The sequence below is a fragment of the Puma concolor genome, chromosome A2 (genome assembly GCF_028749965.1).
Source record: "Puma concolor isolate L17-30 chromosome A2, mPumCon1.1.hap2, whole genome shotgun sequence".
In the NCBI taxonomy this organism is placed as follows: domain Eukaryota; kingdom Metazoa; phylum Chordata; class Mammalia; order Carnivora; family Felidae; genus Puma; species Puma concolor.
The window spans coordinates 108,221,907-108,235,469 of NC_141668.1; positions in this window are offsets into that span (position 1 = coordinate 108,221,907).

Consider the following 13,563-nt stretch of genomic DNA (forward strand, 5'->3'; position numbering starts at 1 on the left):
TATTAATTTTATCTTAAGTTATTTATTTTTTGGCATGTAATTGTTCATAATATTGTCTTATAATCTCTTTTATTTCTGTGTTTGTAATAATGTCATCACTTTCCTTCCTGATTTAGTAATTTGAGTCTTCTCTGTCTTTTTCTCCATCAGTTTAAAGTTTTATCAATTTTGTTAATCTTTATAGAGAACTGGCTTTGGATTTTATTTATTCTGTTGATTTGAATTCCATGCTTTGTTTGTCTCAGCTGTAATATTTATTATTTCCTTCCTTTTTCTTGATTTGGGTTTAGTTTGTTATTCTTTTCCTGCTTTATTAAGGTGAAAGGTTAAGGTTTTGATGTGAGATAATTCTTCCTTTTTCATGCAGGCAACAGCAGCAGTAAATTTCCTTCTGACCACTGTTTTCTCTGCATCTGTAAGTTTCTTGTGAATTCTTTGGCTCACTAGTTATTTATGAATGGGTGGCCTTATTTTTCATATTTTTGAATATCCCAAATTGCACTTTGTTATTCATTTCTAATTTCATTTTATTGTGGTCAGAAAAGACACTTTGTGTGATTTGGTCTTTTAAAATTTGTTGAAATCTTTGCTGTGGTCCCAACATTCATCCAGAAGGATGCTCTGTGGACACTGGTATGTATATGTGCTTGGTTTAGTGTTCTAGGAATGTCTGTTAGTCTAGTTGGATTATAGCGTTGCCCAAGTCTGGGATCAATCCTCTGTTTGGATGTTCTATCTGGTATTGAAAGTTGAGTAGTGAAGTCTCCAACTGTCCTTGAAGAATTGTCTATTTCTGGGGTACCTGGGTGGCTCAGTCAGTTGGGTGTCCAACTCTTGGTTTCGGTTCAGGCCATGATCTAATATTTCGTGGGTTTGAGCCCCACGTTGGTCTCCTTGCTGACCACTTGGAGCCTGTTTGGGATTCTGTCTCTCTCTCTTTCTCTCTCCCTCTTTCTGCCCCTTTCCCCACTTGTGTATGCCCATGCATGGGTGCTCTCTCTCTTTCAAAGTAAATAAATAAACATAAAAAAGAGAATTGTCTATTTCTTCCTTCAATTTTGTCACTTTTGGCTTTGTGTCTATTATGGTTTTGTTATTTGGTATGCATATATGTTTATAATTGTTTTATCTCTTGATGAATTAACCCTTTTATCATTATAAAATGTCCTTGTATCTCTGACAAATGTGTGTTTTGAAGTCTGTTTTGTTTGGTGTTAGGACAGCTACTCCAACTCTGTGTGGGTACTGCTAAACCTGTGCCCTTGAGTCGAAAGTATCTCTTTTGACTTGTGCCCTTTGTGCCCTTGAGTCGAAAGTATCTCTTTGATCTTGCTTTTACTTGCCGTTGTTGTGACCTTTGGTGGTGCTGTTTATTCCTCCGAGGAGGCCTCGGGTCGATGTCTAGCACCCTTTCATTGCGACCTGAGGGACTCCTGTGGGCATTACCTGGGATTCAGGTCTGCTAGCCATGAACTCTACCGTATTTCTTATTTCGTTAATCTGGAACTATCTTAACTGCTCCTTGGTTTCTAAAGGAAAATATATTTTTTTCAGATGTACAAAGCTTTCTTGAAGGTTTTTCTTTCTTTTCACACTTTAAAGATGTCATTCTACTGCCTTTTTGCCTCCGGAGTTACAAGACATTCACTGTTAATTTTACTGGAGACTCCTTGCGTGTGATGAGTCACTTGTGTCTGATTGTGGTGTACCTCATTATGCGTCTTGGTGTGGATGTATTTGATCTATCCCACTCACAGTTAATTGAGCTTCTTGGAGGTATTATAGATTAGTAGGGTTCACTAAATTTGGCAAGGTTGCAATATCTATCTCTTTATATCTATAAAGCCAGAACTTTTTATGATTTCTGTCTCTTCCTTGATATAATTTCTCAGTTGGCAAGACACTATTCTTTAGTTTGGCAGACATGATTTCCTTTTGAGTTCTTTAAACGTATTTAAAATAGCCGTTTTAGCATTTTTGTCTAGTAAACCCATCGCGTGGACTTCCTCAGGGACAGTTTCTCTTAATTGGCTTTTTCTTATGAATATTTCTTATTTCTTTGTTTGCTTCCCAATGTTTTGTTGAGCACTGCATATTTTGAATATTACGATGTAGCGACTTTGGAAATCATATTCTCCTTTCTCTTTTTCAAGGGTTTGCTGCTGCCTCTTGCTGGAGTTATTATTTCTTGTGTTTTCATGACTTTTCTGGGCAAATTCTGTGTAGTCTGTACTCTTGTTGTGTGTGACCAGTGAAGTCTCTTAGTGGTCTAAGAGCACCCCTCTGGTACCCGATCAAGGGGATCATGACCCCACCTAAATTTTCACGTCCTGCTGGCACAGATTCGATGTCAGCAGATGAGGGGTTAGAGCCTCCCCAGGTCATCACCGGGCATGTGCATAGCCTTCTGGATTTTCGGGAACATGCCAGAGCCTTTCAAAGCCTTTATTTCTCAAAACAATTTGTTCTCCAGCCTTTTCTCCCCAAATTCTAGTTATTCTGCTCATCATCCCAATCTCAGGCCCTGCCGGTAGCGACAGTGACCAAAACAATCGACTTGTAAGTATTTTTAATGAATATCTGTCGGGTAACAGCTCCCGTGCTAGCTGAGTTCTGAGGCAGACAAAGCAAAGCGGGGACTTCAGACCAATTTTCAGGGGAGCTGCCAGACGAGTCACGACCAGTCATCAAGATTCTTCATGCCCCTCCTGATGGTGCTGGCACTGGTCGGGAAGGCAACTCTCGTTTTCTAGGCTGCTGCTAAGCTGGGGGCAGAGTCGGGGTGTGGAGGGAGAGCTCATTGGCCAAAACTCAGCGTTCTTGCAAAGATTTAGAAGTTTTTCTTGAGAGGACGGAAGCACAGCCTCCCGGGAGCCGGGTCTTGGAACCCCGTCTCGATGGCTACGTTGTGCTTTACTGAAGCAGAGTCTCCATCCAGCCCACACAAAAGGGATGTGATCACACACACACACACACACACACACACACACACACACAAGTTGCAACCCCGAGGCCTCACCGGGACCCGTTTCAGAGGCTTCGTCCCACACTAGCTTACACCTTTCATTAAGTCCCATCCTGATTTTACAGTCGTTTCCTTACTTACATTTTTCTCTCTGTCCATTAGAATGGATATTTTCTCCTGGATGTTGTCTGATTGTGTTCCAATAAGAAACAATCCCACTTTGTCTGCGTTCCGTTGTTAATTGTGTCTTATAAGTTTTTTTATTTCAGACATTGTATTCCCCCCCCCCCAGAATTCTCATTTGATTATTTTTATAGGTTACAATTCTCAATTGAGTTTTTTTTTTTTTTTTACTTTTTACAAATTTTTTCCATCGTTTTCTCTTGTTTTCTTGAGCACTGAAGTATACCTGTTGAAAGCCTTTGCTGGCTAACTTCAAAATCTAGATAGCTTGTGGATCAGATTGTGTTATCTGTTTTTTTTTCCCCCCTCAGCTATAACTTGTGTATTCCTGTGTTTCAAAGTAAATAGTAATTTTCAATAATGGCCCTTCTTGTGTATTTGAACATTGTGAAGCTTCTAAGTAATACATTCTGGTAAAGAACATTCACTGGGCTGGTAGGGAATGGTCATTGAATTCAACTGGGCGTCCTGCCCAGTCGAGATGGGGCTGTGTTACTCGTAAGGCCCAGTCACCATCGGCCTTCCAGGGTTCAAACGGGGAGTCTGTGACCTCCCCAGGGCATCTACCCCAGCTATCAGAATTACAACCTTTGTTTTGCTAGCTGTCAACATCTGTTCTACCTTGTCACCACCTTTGAGAGGGTTTCCGTTTAGGTTTTTAAGTTTTTACCCCACTTGGCACAGCATGTTACACTCTCAGTGGGGAGAGGGAATTATACAACGGTAATGACGAGACTGAGTGAAGTTGGAACAAGGGCTACAGCGATAGGTGTGGTCAGACGGATGCTTTTAAAATATAAATTGGACCACATGACCCCGTAAGCAGCACTCTTGGGCGTAGAAGGAGACCTGGAGTGTGGGCTATGTTCCACAGGATTCTGCATGACCTGGCCCTGGATTCATGCACAAACCCCTCCCTCCTCGTCCTGCCCTCACTCACGGTGCTCCAGCTCACTGGCTCCTTGCTCGCCCTCCAGCAGCCCAGCTGCCCTTCACCCTAGAAGCTCTGCTTTGTTCCTCCCTCTTCCTGGAATAATCTTCTCTGGAGGGTCCTTCTGGTTTCTGGCCAAACATCACTGCACGGGTCCCCACCCGGGACTCCCTGGGTATTGCCTGGGCCGCTCTCCTATTTTCTTATGTGCATATGGTGTGACATTATAAATGTGTTTCTTGTTGGCTTGTGTGCTGCCCTCACTCCATCGTAACCCCCATCAGACCGGAGAGCCGTTCAGTCTCCCTCACCGCCATCCCCCTGGGTTTTGAGTGGTGCCTGGCATATGGTAGCCAAGCAATACATACATGCTTTCAATGACTATTTGTTGAATGAGATGAAAATTCCAGATGACAATTATAAGGCCACAGCTGCCTTGCAGCTCCTAAGACCCCCGATTCTGAGGAGACTGGAGAAGATATCCAACATGAGGTGAAAGTTGGGCTTCCAAAGCTGACTCATGGAGGGCAAGGAGAGGATAGAGCATTCTAGGCAAGGGGAAGAGACTAAGAAAAAAGGCAGATATAGGGAAGAGCCCAGGATTTTTATCCTGTTTCCTACAAAGCCTGCTGGGATGCGTACAACACAGGGGCGTGGGGGGATTTGTGAATCACTTACTGATGGACCGAACATCAAATTCTAAACCAAGGCAAACTGTTAAAAAGACAATCCCTTGCAAGTTTGGATCTAGGGCGATTTCAAAATCTTTGTCAGCATTTTTATTTCCGGTCTTTAAGAGATATTTGTTTTGCTCTGTTATTTATTTATTTATTTATTTATTTATTTATTCGTTTATATTTTTTTTACTGGTGGATACTTTTAATTTATCCACCAGTGAGCATTTACTGAAACTCATGTAAATTAAAGGGCCCAAAAGAGTTGGGAAGATATGTCACATAAAACTGCCCAGATGCCGTGTGCCTGGGTGGCTCCGTCAGTGAAGTGTCAGACTCCTGATTTTAGCTCAGGTCGGGATCTCACGGTTCGTGAGTTCGAGCCCCGTGTCGGGCTCTGCGCTGACAGCGTGTGACTCGCTTGGGATTCTCTCTCTCCCTCTCTCTGTGCCCCTCCCTCGCCCTCTTTCTCGCTCTCAAAATGAATCAAACCCTGTTGCCTGGACACATTTCAGGTTGTGGTGGCTCTTCCCTGTGTCCACTGGCGACGAATGATGAGGAAGGAGGTAGCAGGCTCCAGGTGCACTCAGAGCGTGTTGAACGGCAAGACCACTGGTGTCCCCAGTGTCGGGAGGATGTTTATCATGATTCAAAGTGTAGCGTGTGCCCCAAGTCAAAACGTACCAACGTTGACAACACCCTGTGAAATCAAACTGGGAGGCACCTGCCCTTTTCTCCCAAAAGCATCACCGAAGATCTCCGGACCACACAGCACTTTTGCTGCTGTGCGGCAGAGTAAGGCGTGTTGCAAAGATCACGATAAATTTATTTCCTAGTGTTTATCCCTGCAATGTGCCAAGAGAGACCAATTTTGAACTGCTTGCTCTCCGATTCTTAGCAGAGATTTGGTTGACGAGGCTTGATGGTTGAGAAAAACAAGGACAGAAGCAGCCAGCCTCCCCTCTCCCCTGCCCCATACCGCAACCCTGCATCATTTGGGTGAGTTTCTATGATATTTGTAACTTCAGCTTTGGGGGGGAGTTAATGCAGAGAAAAGTCACATCTCTGTACTTCCGTGCAATGGCTGTCATAGTCCTTGGTCCCAGGCTGGCCTGCGTGCTCATGCGAGGTCCCAAGGTTAAACTGAATTGGGAATTTATTACAAGCCTGGTAGACTGAGGTTGATTTTAGGGCGACGAATCTACATTTGAGTCTTTGCGCTGGCATTGGGCAGGTGTTTAATTTCAGGCAATCGCCATGAGCATTACTTAGCCTCAGTATTTTCATCTGTGGAATGGCAATACTGTGATATCGAAGCACCAGGGTACTGTCAGCATTAATGAGAGCTTATCTCTAGATTTTGCAAGTTCTGCTTCTTCTGGCTCTATGCCTCTTGTTTACAGATCCGTCAGAACATCCTGATCACTGCTCAGAAGCTCGTCTGCCAAATTTTATCAGTCAAGTTCAATAACCCATCGTGCTTTGCCTTTGCTTCCAGATCACCCAGGCCTGGATTTGAAGACTGTTATGGGCACCGACAGTTTATTACCATATGTAACTAGTTTCTATAAATTTCGGTGTATGCTCCCTCTTTTATATTTCCTTTAAACTCCTCCCTGGGAGATGTGTATATGGTCTGTAATCTTTTAACTGTGGACAGAATATACATTGTGAACGACAAATCATTTTTATCAAGAAACTGGGGCTGGCAGGTTACATATCCAGCAAAAAAAAAAAAAAATATGTTAACAGAGACTATGAGCACCCACCCACGTTGCATATCCTGGAAATGGAAGTTCTGAGGCAAATTTATTAGTATTTTCTGGCTTTCAATCACAAGACGATCAGGCTGGATTGGTTTCCATCTAGAGGCAATAGAGCTAGAAGGAAGCATAAATTATTGAGTGAACCCAGTGGTTCTACAGAGTGGAAACTGGGGTCATGAAGTGAAACGGCATGCAGTTGGCAGAAGGGCTCCCTCGAGAGCCGAGGCCCCGCGCCTCAGAGCCTTGCTCCTGCCTCTGCTCCTGTCCTCACTGGTCTTCCCCCAGCTCCTTGAACAGGTGCCTGCGTGCCTACTGCGGCACAAGAAACAGCTGCAAAGCGTCGTGGTGCGAGGCAACACCCTTTTTATGAGACACCCAATTCTGCAGTGAGGAATTTGGATATAGCGTGGTGTGGTTGGCTGCCCCTGACCCACGATGCCTGGGGTGTCAGCTGGGAAAGCTCAACAGCTAAGGCTGAGCCAAAGTGCCCGGGACTAGAATCACCCAGAGGATTCTTTTCTCGGGTTGCCTGGTATCGGGGGTGGGGCAACTCAAAGGCTTGGACGGGAGTGTCTCCACGTGGCTTCTCCACATGACTCTGGCTTCAGGAATGGTCACCTTGGGGTGATCAGACTCCTTGTATGATGCTTCAGGACTCTGAGCTCAAGATATTGAGTGTTTGAAGGGTGGAAGACAGAGACTCCACATGTTGATGGGAGGAGTATCATACAATAAAATTCCCAGAAAGGTATTTATTGCGAGTGTTTTATGTGTCAGACTACAGGCTTTTCTTGGGGGGACAGAAGGGGGCGAGGCATGCGCCCCATCTTCAAAAGTTCCCAATCTACAAAGAAACAAAGGCAGACACTACCCAAACTGATCTATTATGACACCATAGCAATTAATCTTCTGACCTTGCAAGAGGGGTAGTGAATAAATTAATGAACCAGAGTACAGAACACAGACTATAGAAACAGACCAAACGGGACTTTGATAAAGGCGATAGTGTTATGGGAGGTCTTATTTCAAAGATGGGACTACATAATATACGGAGCTAAGAAAATGCATTTCTACAAGGACTTTGTGAAATAGACATCTACCTCCCACCATAGAAAAATGAAATCCAGATGGATTCAGGGCTTATGTTCAAAAGCAAAGCTTTGAAACTGGTAGATGCAGTGTAGATGACCCTCATTCTGACCTTGGGGTTGAGAAGGATTTCTTAAGCAGAACACACAAAAATCGCAAAAGAAATGATGGATGATGTCTATCCCATGGAAATGAAAAACATGTTCTTGTCACAAACATTCTTATATAAAGCAAAAAAACTACAGAATGAGAAAATATTTATAATACATATAGCTGAAATGCAGCCCCCGTCTATCTATCCATCTAGCCATTTATCTTTCATGTATAAAGAAAAAAGGAAAAAAACAGACCACCCAAGGAAAAATGGACTAACGACACAGCTAGCAACTTGCTGAAGAAAAAGGCAGGAATCACCAATAAAAAGTGAAGAGTTTCTTCACTCACTGGTGACTTTGGACGTGTCAATCGAACTGCTAAGACTCAGCTTTATGCTGACTCGATTGGACATGAGTTGAATTGACATGTCAGGCAACATCAGTGTGGAGCTAAGAAATGTCCTGCTGAGCGTCTAAATGGAAGCCATAACTTTGTTAAAGGTCCCGGACTCGAGCCCCGAATGCTCTCCTTCTCCAAACATTCATCCGTATGCACCAAGTTTTAGCCCCACCATATAAGGAATGAGACATCAGAAATGATGCCAAAGAAGGAAAAGTCTTTACTGTTCAAAGGATGTGTCCAAGAGAATTCGGGATCTTAAAGTAAGCCAGCAAACAAAATGGTGGCAATGTCGTCTGTAGCTTCCCATTTGACCACTCTGGTCTCTGGCAGTTGGGGAAAAGAGTGGACATAGGTCCCGAGTTCCTTGGGAAGCTGTCTCAGGGTCTGTAAATGGGGGCTTCTCACTGGGAGCCACCAGACGACTGTTTTAATGAGCCTCGAGGAAATGAGCTCGGCCGAAGGAAACACAGAAATCAAACTTTGCCTCCAGATAACGTTGACTTTGGGGCAAGTGAGTGCGCCCTGTCTTCTGTCCCTCATTACGCTTATCACGTTTGAGCGCCCCTGCGGCTCTCTCCAGGACAAGTTTACATAAAATGCTTCTGTGTAGCTTCTAGTTCTTTGGGCCTCATCCATGCCTTGGTCGACGCCAGCATTTGGCACACGCTAGTGTTTGGACGACTTGCCTCTTGGTCGCGGAAGGTCTAAGTGTCCAGCTTGACCTTCCCCTCAGAAAAGCAAATGTGAACTTCCTGGGCTGAAGCAGTCAGCGCCCAGTTCATCAGAGGCACAGATAGTGAGGAAGCCCGGGGAGGGGACTAAAAAGGCTGTCAGTGACGAGCCGCACTGGCCGGCCTCTGCTGGCCACACACGCGTGCCCGGGGAGCCTGCTTGGTGCCTTGGTCTGGTGGGAAGGGGCAGCAGGTGGGTCCCTGTGAGGATGGCCCTTGGCTTCTACAAATTCTCCTGCCTCAAGGACTGACTTGTGGCTCAGAGGAGGCCTGTGTTCTCTTTCTCTTGGAGGAGATAATGACAAACGTGCCTGCCCCTGCTGGTCTTTTGTCTCTGTCTCTCCTCTCCATCTCTGTCTCTGGCTCTCTCTCTCTGCCACACACACAACAGACACAGACAGACACACACACACACACACACACACACACACTCAGAACACCAGGTGATAGGAAGCACTACACACAGAATGTGAGAAGGGGGCATGACAGCTAGTGACGTGGGTGGTCAGGAGGGACGTCTCCAGTCGTGATGTCAAATCAGGAAGTGTGACGAGGGGAACAAGCAGCTATAAGACTCAGGACAGGTGAGTCTGAGGTGTGTGAACCAGCAAAGGCATAGCTCCCTGTGGTGCAGATAGGCCTTCGGGAACAGAAGGGCTGCAGGAAAACCAGAAGGGACAGAGTGGGAAGGGGCCGCAGGTGAGGGGGTTGGCCAGGCCAGCAAGGTTTACATGGGGCACTGAAGTGTAAAAGAAGAATTCTGAGCTTTATTCTAAATGGCCTGGGGTGACTTGGGAGGGGTTAAGGATGGAAAAGGTAGGGTCTGGCATTGTTTTACGAGGATTCCTGCAGTGTCTGCAGGTGGGAAGAATGCGGTGGCCGCTGGAGGCAGGGGGTCACTGAAGGCTGTGCGGTGGTCTCAGGGACAGGGACAGTGGTCTCAGGGATAGTGATGGCGGTCACAGTGACTGTGATGGTCTGTTGGAGCTTACTGCTGGAGGGAGACCCCCCCCCCCCCACGGACACACTGGGGCTGTGGGCAGGTTTGGAGGAAGAAAGCAGAAAGAAGCCGGGATAGTCCTCAAGCCTCACTCCTACCATGTTTCCAACCACCCGGACAACAAAAAGTGTTATGCGTCTGGATGGAAAGGCTGAGAGACAGACGGGGGTGTGGAGGAGAAATGGAGTCTGGTTTTGCCTGTTCAGTGTGAGATGCCCTGAGACCCTCAAATGCAGAGCAGAAGGAGCCCCGTGAGAAGAGAGAGGGAGGTCTGGGGCTCTCAGGGAGCCCGTCTGCCAGTAGCAGCAGAATCTGGCTGACGACGTGTGTGTCAAATGGACCCTAGGGGTGAACAGATAGGGCAGTAATAAAATCATGGAAACCATCAATACGTTGACGTTTCTGTCAAATGGGATTTCTAAGTAGCCAGCTGAAAGGATCTAGAAGGATCTAGCAGGAAGTACTAGTGAAAAAAATGATTTGCTGGAGATGGAAATCTTGAAGATGGAACGTGATTGTTGCAGGTAACTCCACGGCATGGCATGACGGGAAGGACCCTGGACGGGTGAGGTTTTAAAGAATTTGGGGAGCTGGGGGTTGGACGGATTCTTCATGGAGCGTTGGGGACATCTGAGGCTGGGCAAGACCTCCGTGGTCCACAAGTCTTCAGTAGACAACAGGAAGACAAAGACAAGGAGAAAATAGCCTTAGGATCTGATTAATTATACGGCAGATGTTAGGGTACAGTTTCCGGTTTGGAAAACGCACTCAAGGATGGTGTTGAAAAAAGAAGGAGGGACAACCCAGGTGTATATAAACATTCTTCCCTCCTTCTTCTCTCCCTGGAGTGGAGGCCCCAAGGGCCTAAGGACCCCACAGAGAAGGCTGGGGTGGACAGTCAGCAGACAGCACGATGAAAGGCCCTGGGGCGCCTAGGAGGCAGGACAGAATTTCCTAACAGGAGGCAAATGTGTGCATGAGAGCTGTGCACTACAGTCTGGAATAAAGAATTCCTAGGGCCACCTGGGTGGCTCAGGCGGTTAAGCGTCCGACTTGGGCTCAGATCATGAGTTCAAGCCCCGTGTCAGGCTCTGTGCTGACAGCTCGGAGCATGGAGTCTGCTTCGGATTCTGTGTCTCCCTCTCTCTGACCCTCCCCCATTCATGCTCTGTCTCTCTATCTCAAAAACAAATAAACGTTAAAAAAAAAAAAATTTTAAACGACTGAGCTGCCCAGGCAGTCTGTGAGAGAAGTCCTTCTTTAGGGAAGTACAAATCAAGACCACAGTGCTCGGAACCTGACCTATACTAGTCAGTGTCCAGTGTTTTTACTCAAACCCAGAACGGATACATTTTCAGCTTAGAATTCCCTTCTCAAGGGAGATAGGCGTGTTTGCCAATGACTGCTCCTGACAATGGGCTTCTTAGGTAATATTGTTCCAACATATCACTTTCAGGGCTGGGGATTTGACAGTGTAGGTTACCACTTCCCAGGGTCCCCGTTTGGCATGTTGGGGAAGTTTCCTTTTGGGTCTGTGCTTGTGCTTAACACCTACTTTATGCCTTTACTTTTTATTTTATTTATTTACATTTATTTATTTATTGTGTTCAATACAATTTTATTTTTTAATTATTATAATTATTAAATTTGTTTTAACATTTATTTATTATTGGGAGACAGAGAAAGACAGAGCATGTACGGGGGTGGGTCAGAAAGAGAGGGAGACACAGAATCTGAAACAAGCTCCAGGCCCAGAGCTGTCAGCACAGAGCCTGGCGCGGGGCTCGAACTCACGGACCGTGAGATCATGACCTGAGCCAAAGTCAGACGCTTAACCGACTGAGCCTCCCAGGCACCCCTATTATTATTTTTTAACATAATCTATTGTCAAGTTGGCTCACATACAGTGTGTAAAGTGTGCTCTTGGTTTTACGGGTAGATTCCCGCAGTTCATCGTTTACATACAACACCCAGTGCTCATCCCAACAGGAATCCTCCTCAATGCTCATCACCCATTTTTCCCTCTCCCTCACCCCTCCCTGCCATCAACCCTCAGTTTGTTCTCTGCAGTTAAGAATCTCTGATGGTTTGCCTCCCTCCCTCTCTGTTTGTATCTATTTTTCCCCTTCCTCTTCCCTGTGGTCTTCTGTTAAGCTTCTCAAGTTCCACATATGAATGAAAACATACGATATTTGTCTTTCTCTGATGGACTTATTTCACTTAGCATAATACCCTCCAGTTCCATCCACGTTGCTACAAAAGGCCAGATTTCATTCTTTCTCATTGCCAAGTAGCATTCCATTGTATATATAAACCACATCTTCTTTATTCATTCACCAGTGGATGGACATTTAGGCTCTTTCCATAATTTGGCTATTGTTGATGGAAAAAGAAGAGTCTTAGCAGACTCTTCCCTTCCAGAGCACACTGGGACGAGCCAGGGGCCCCTCGCACCATTGTGTGAGCCCAGTGGCAGGCACACACATTTGTACCACAGAAGCTTACGGTTGGCTTCTTGTTATTTGCTCATTTTTAATTTTTACCGTGTCCTCAATTCTGATCTATTGAATTTTATGTTGTAGGAGAGTATGTTTTCTCTGAGGCTTCTGGAGTACTCTTTGGAACGAGGCAGGGTATGTAAACAAAAATTTGGAATCGTTATTTGTGTGGTGCTGTTTTTGTCATTGCCCCTGAGTGCTACTCTTTATGGTCCTTTTGGAGAGAATGTGTGACCAATATGCTAAATGTTATCACCCTTCTGGAGAGTGTTATGGGCTACATTGTGTCCCTCTCAAAATCCATATGTTGAACCCCTAACCCCCAATGTGTCTGTCTGGGGATGGGGTCTTTAGGGAGGTGATTAGGGTTACATGAGATCATAAGGGGGGGGGTCCCTAGTGTAGTAGGACTGGTACCCTTACAAGAGGAGGAAGAGAGACATGTCTGTCTCTCCACCACATGAGGACATAGTGAAAGAGTGGCCATCTGCGAGCCAGGAAGAGAGATCTTTCAAGAAGAGCTCACCAGTCTCAGCCAGCCTGGCCCCTTGGCCAAGGTTTGCAGCCTCCAGAATGGGGGGAACATGAGTTTCTGTTGTGCGGGCCACCCAGGCTGTGGGGCCTGCTTATGGCGTCTTTGCAGACCCACATGGATGGCTCCACAGTGTTTCCAATGGAGTCCATAGTTTTTTGGGGGGTTACAACTTGAAGACTTAACCATTGAAAACATAGTCTGTAAGATGAGCTAATATCTTAATATATTTACTACTAAGAAAATTTATTAGTTTTTATTCTCAAGATTTTTTTTGAGTCACCTAAATGTCTCTGAAAATAGATGGGATAAATTTTTTAGAAAGTTTATTTATTTTTGAGAAAGAGAGAGACAGAGAGCTAGTGGGGGCAGGGCAGACAATGAGGGAGACACGGAATCCCAAGCAGGTTCAGGCTCCGGGCCATCAGCACAGAGCCCAACACAGGGCTCAAAGTCATGAACCGTGAGATCATGTCCTGAGCCAAAGTTGAACGCTTAACTGCCTGAGCCACCCAGGCACCTAGATGGGATAAAATTTTAATGCACAAAGTAGAATTATATATTTTTCAAGAAAATTTGAGGTTTTGACTTTCATTTCTCCCAATCTTCCTGCGGCTTTCCTTTTACATCCTGTGGACTCCTTAGCTGCTGCAAAAGATATGGTTGAAATTCAATTGTCTGGAAAATGTGTAATCT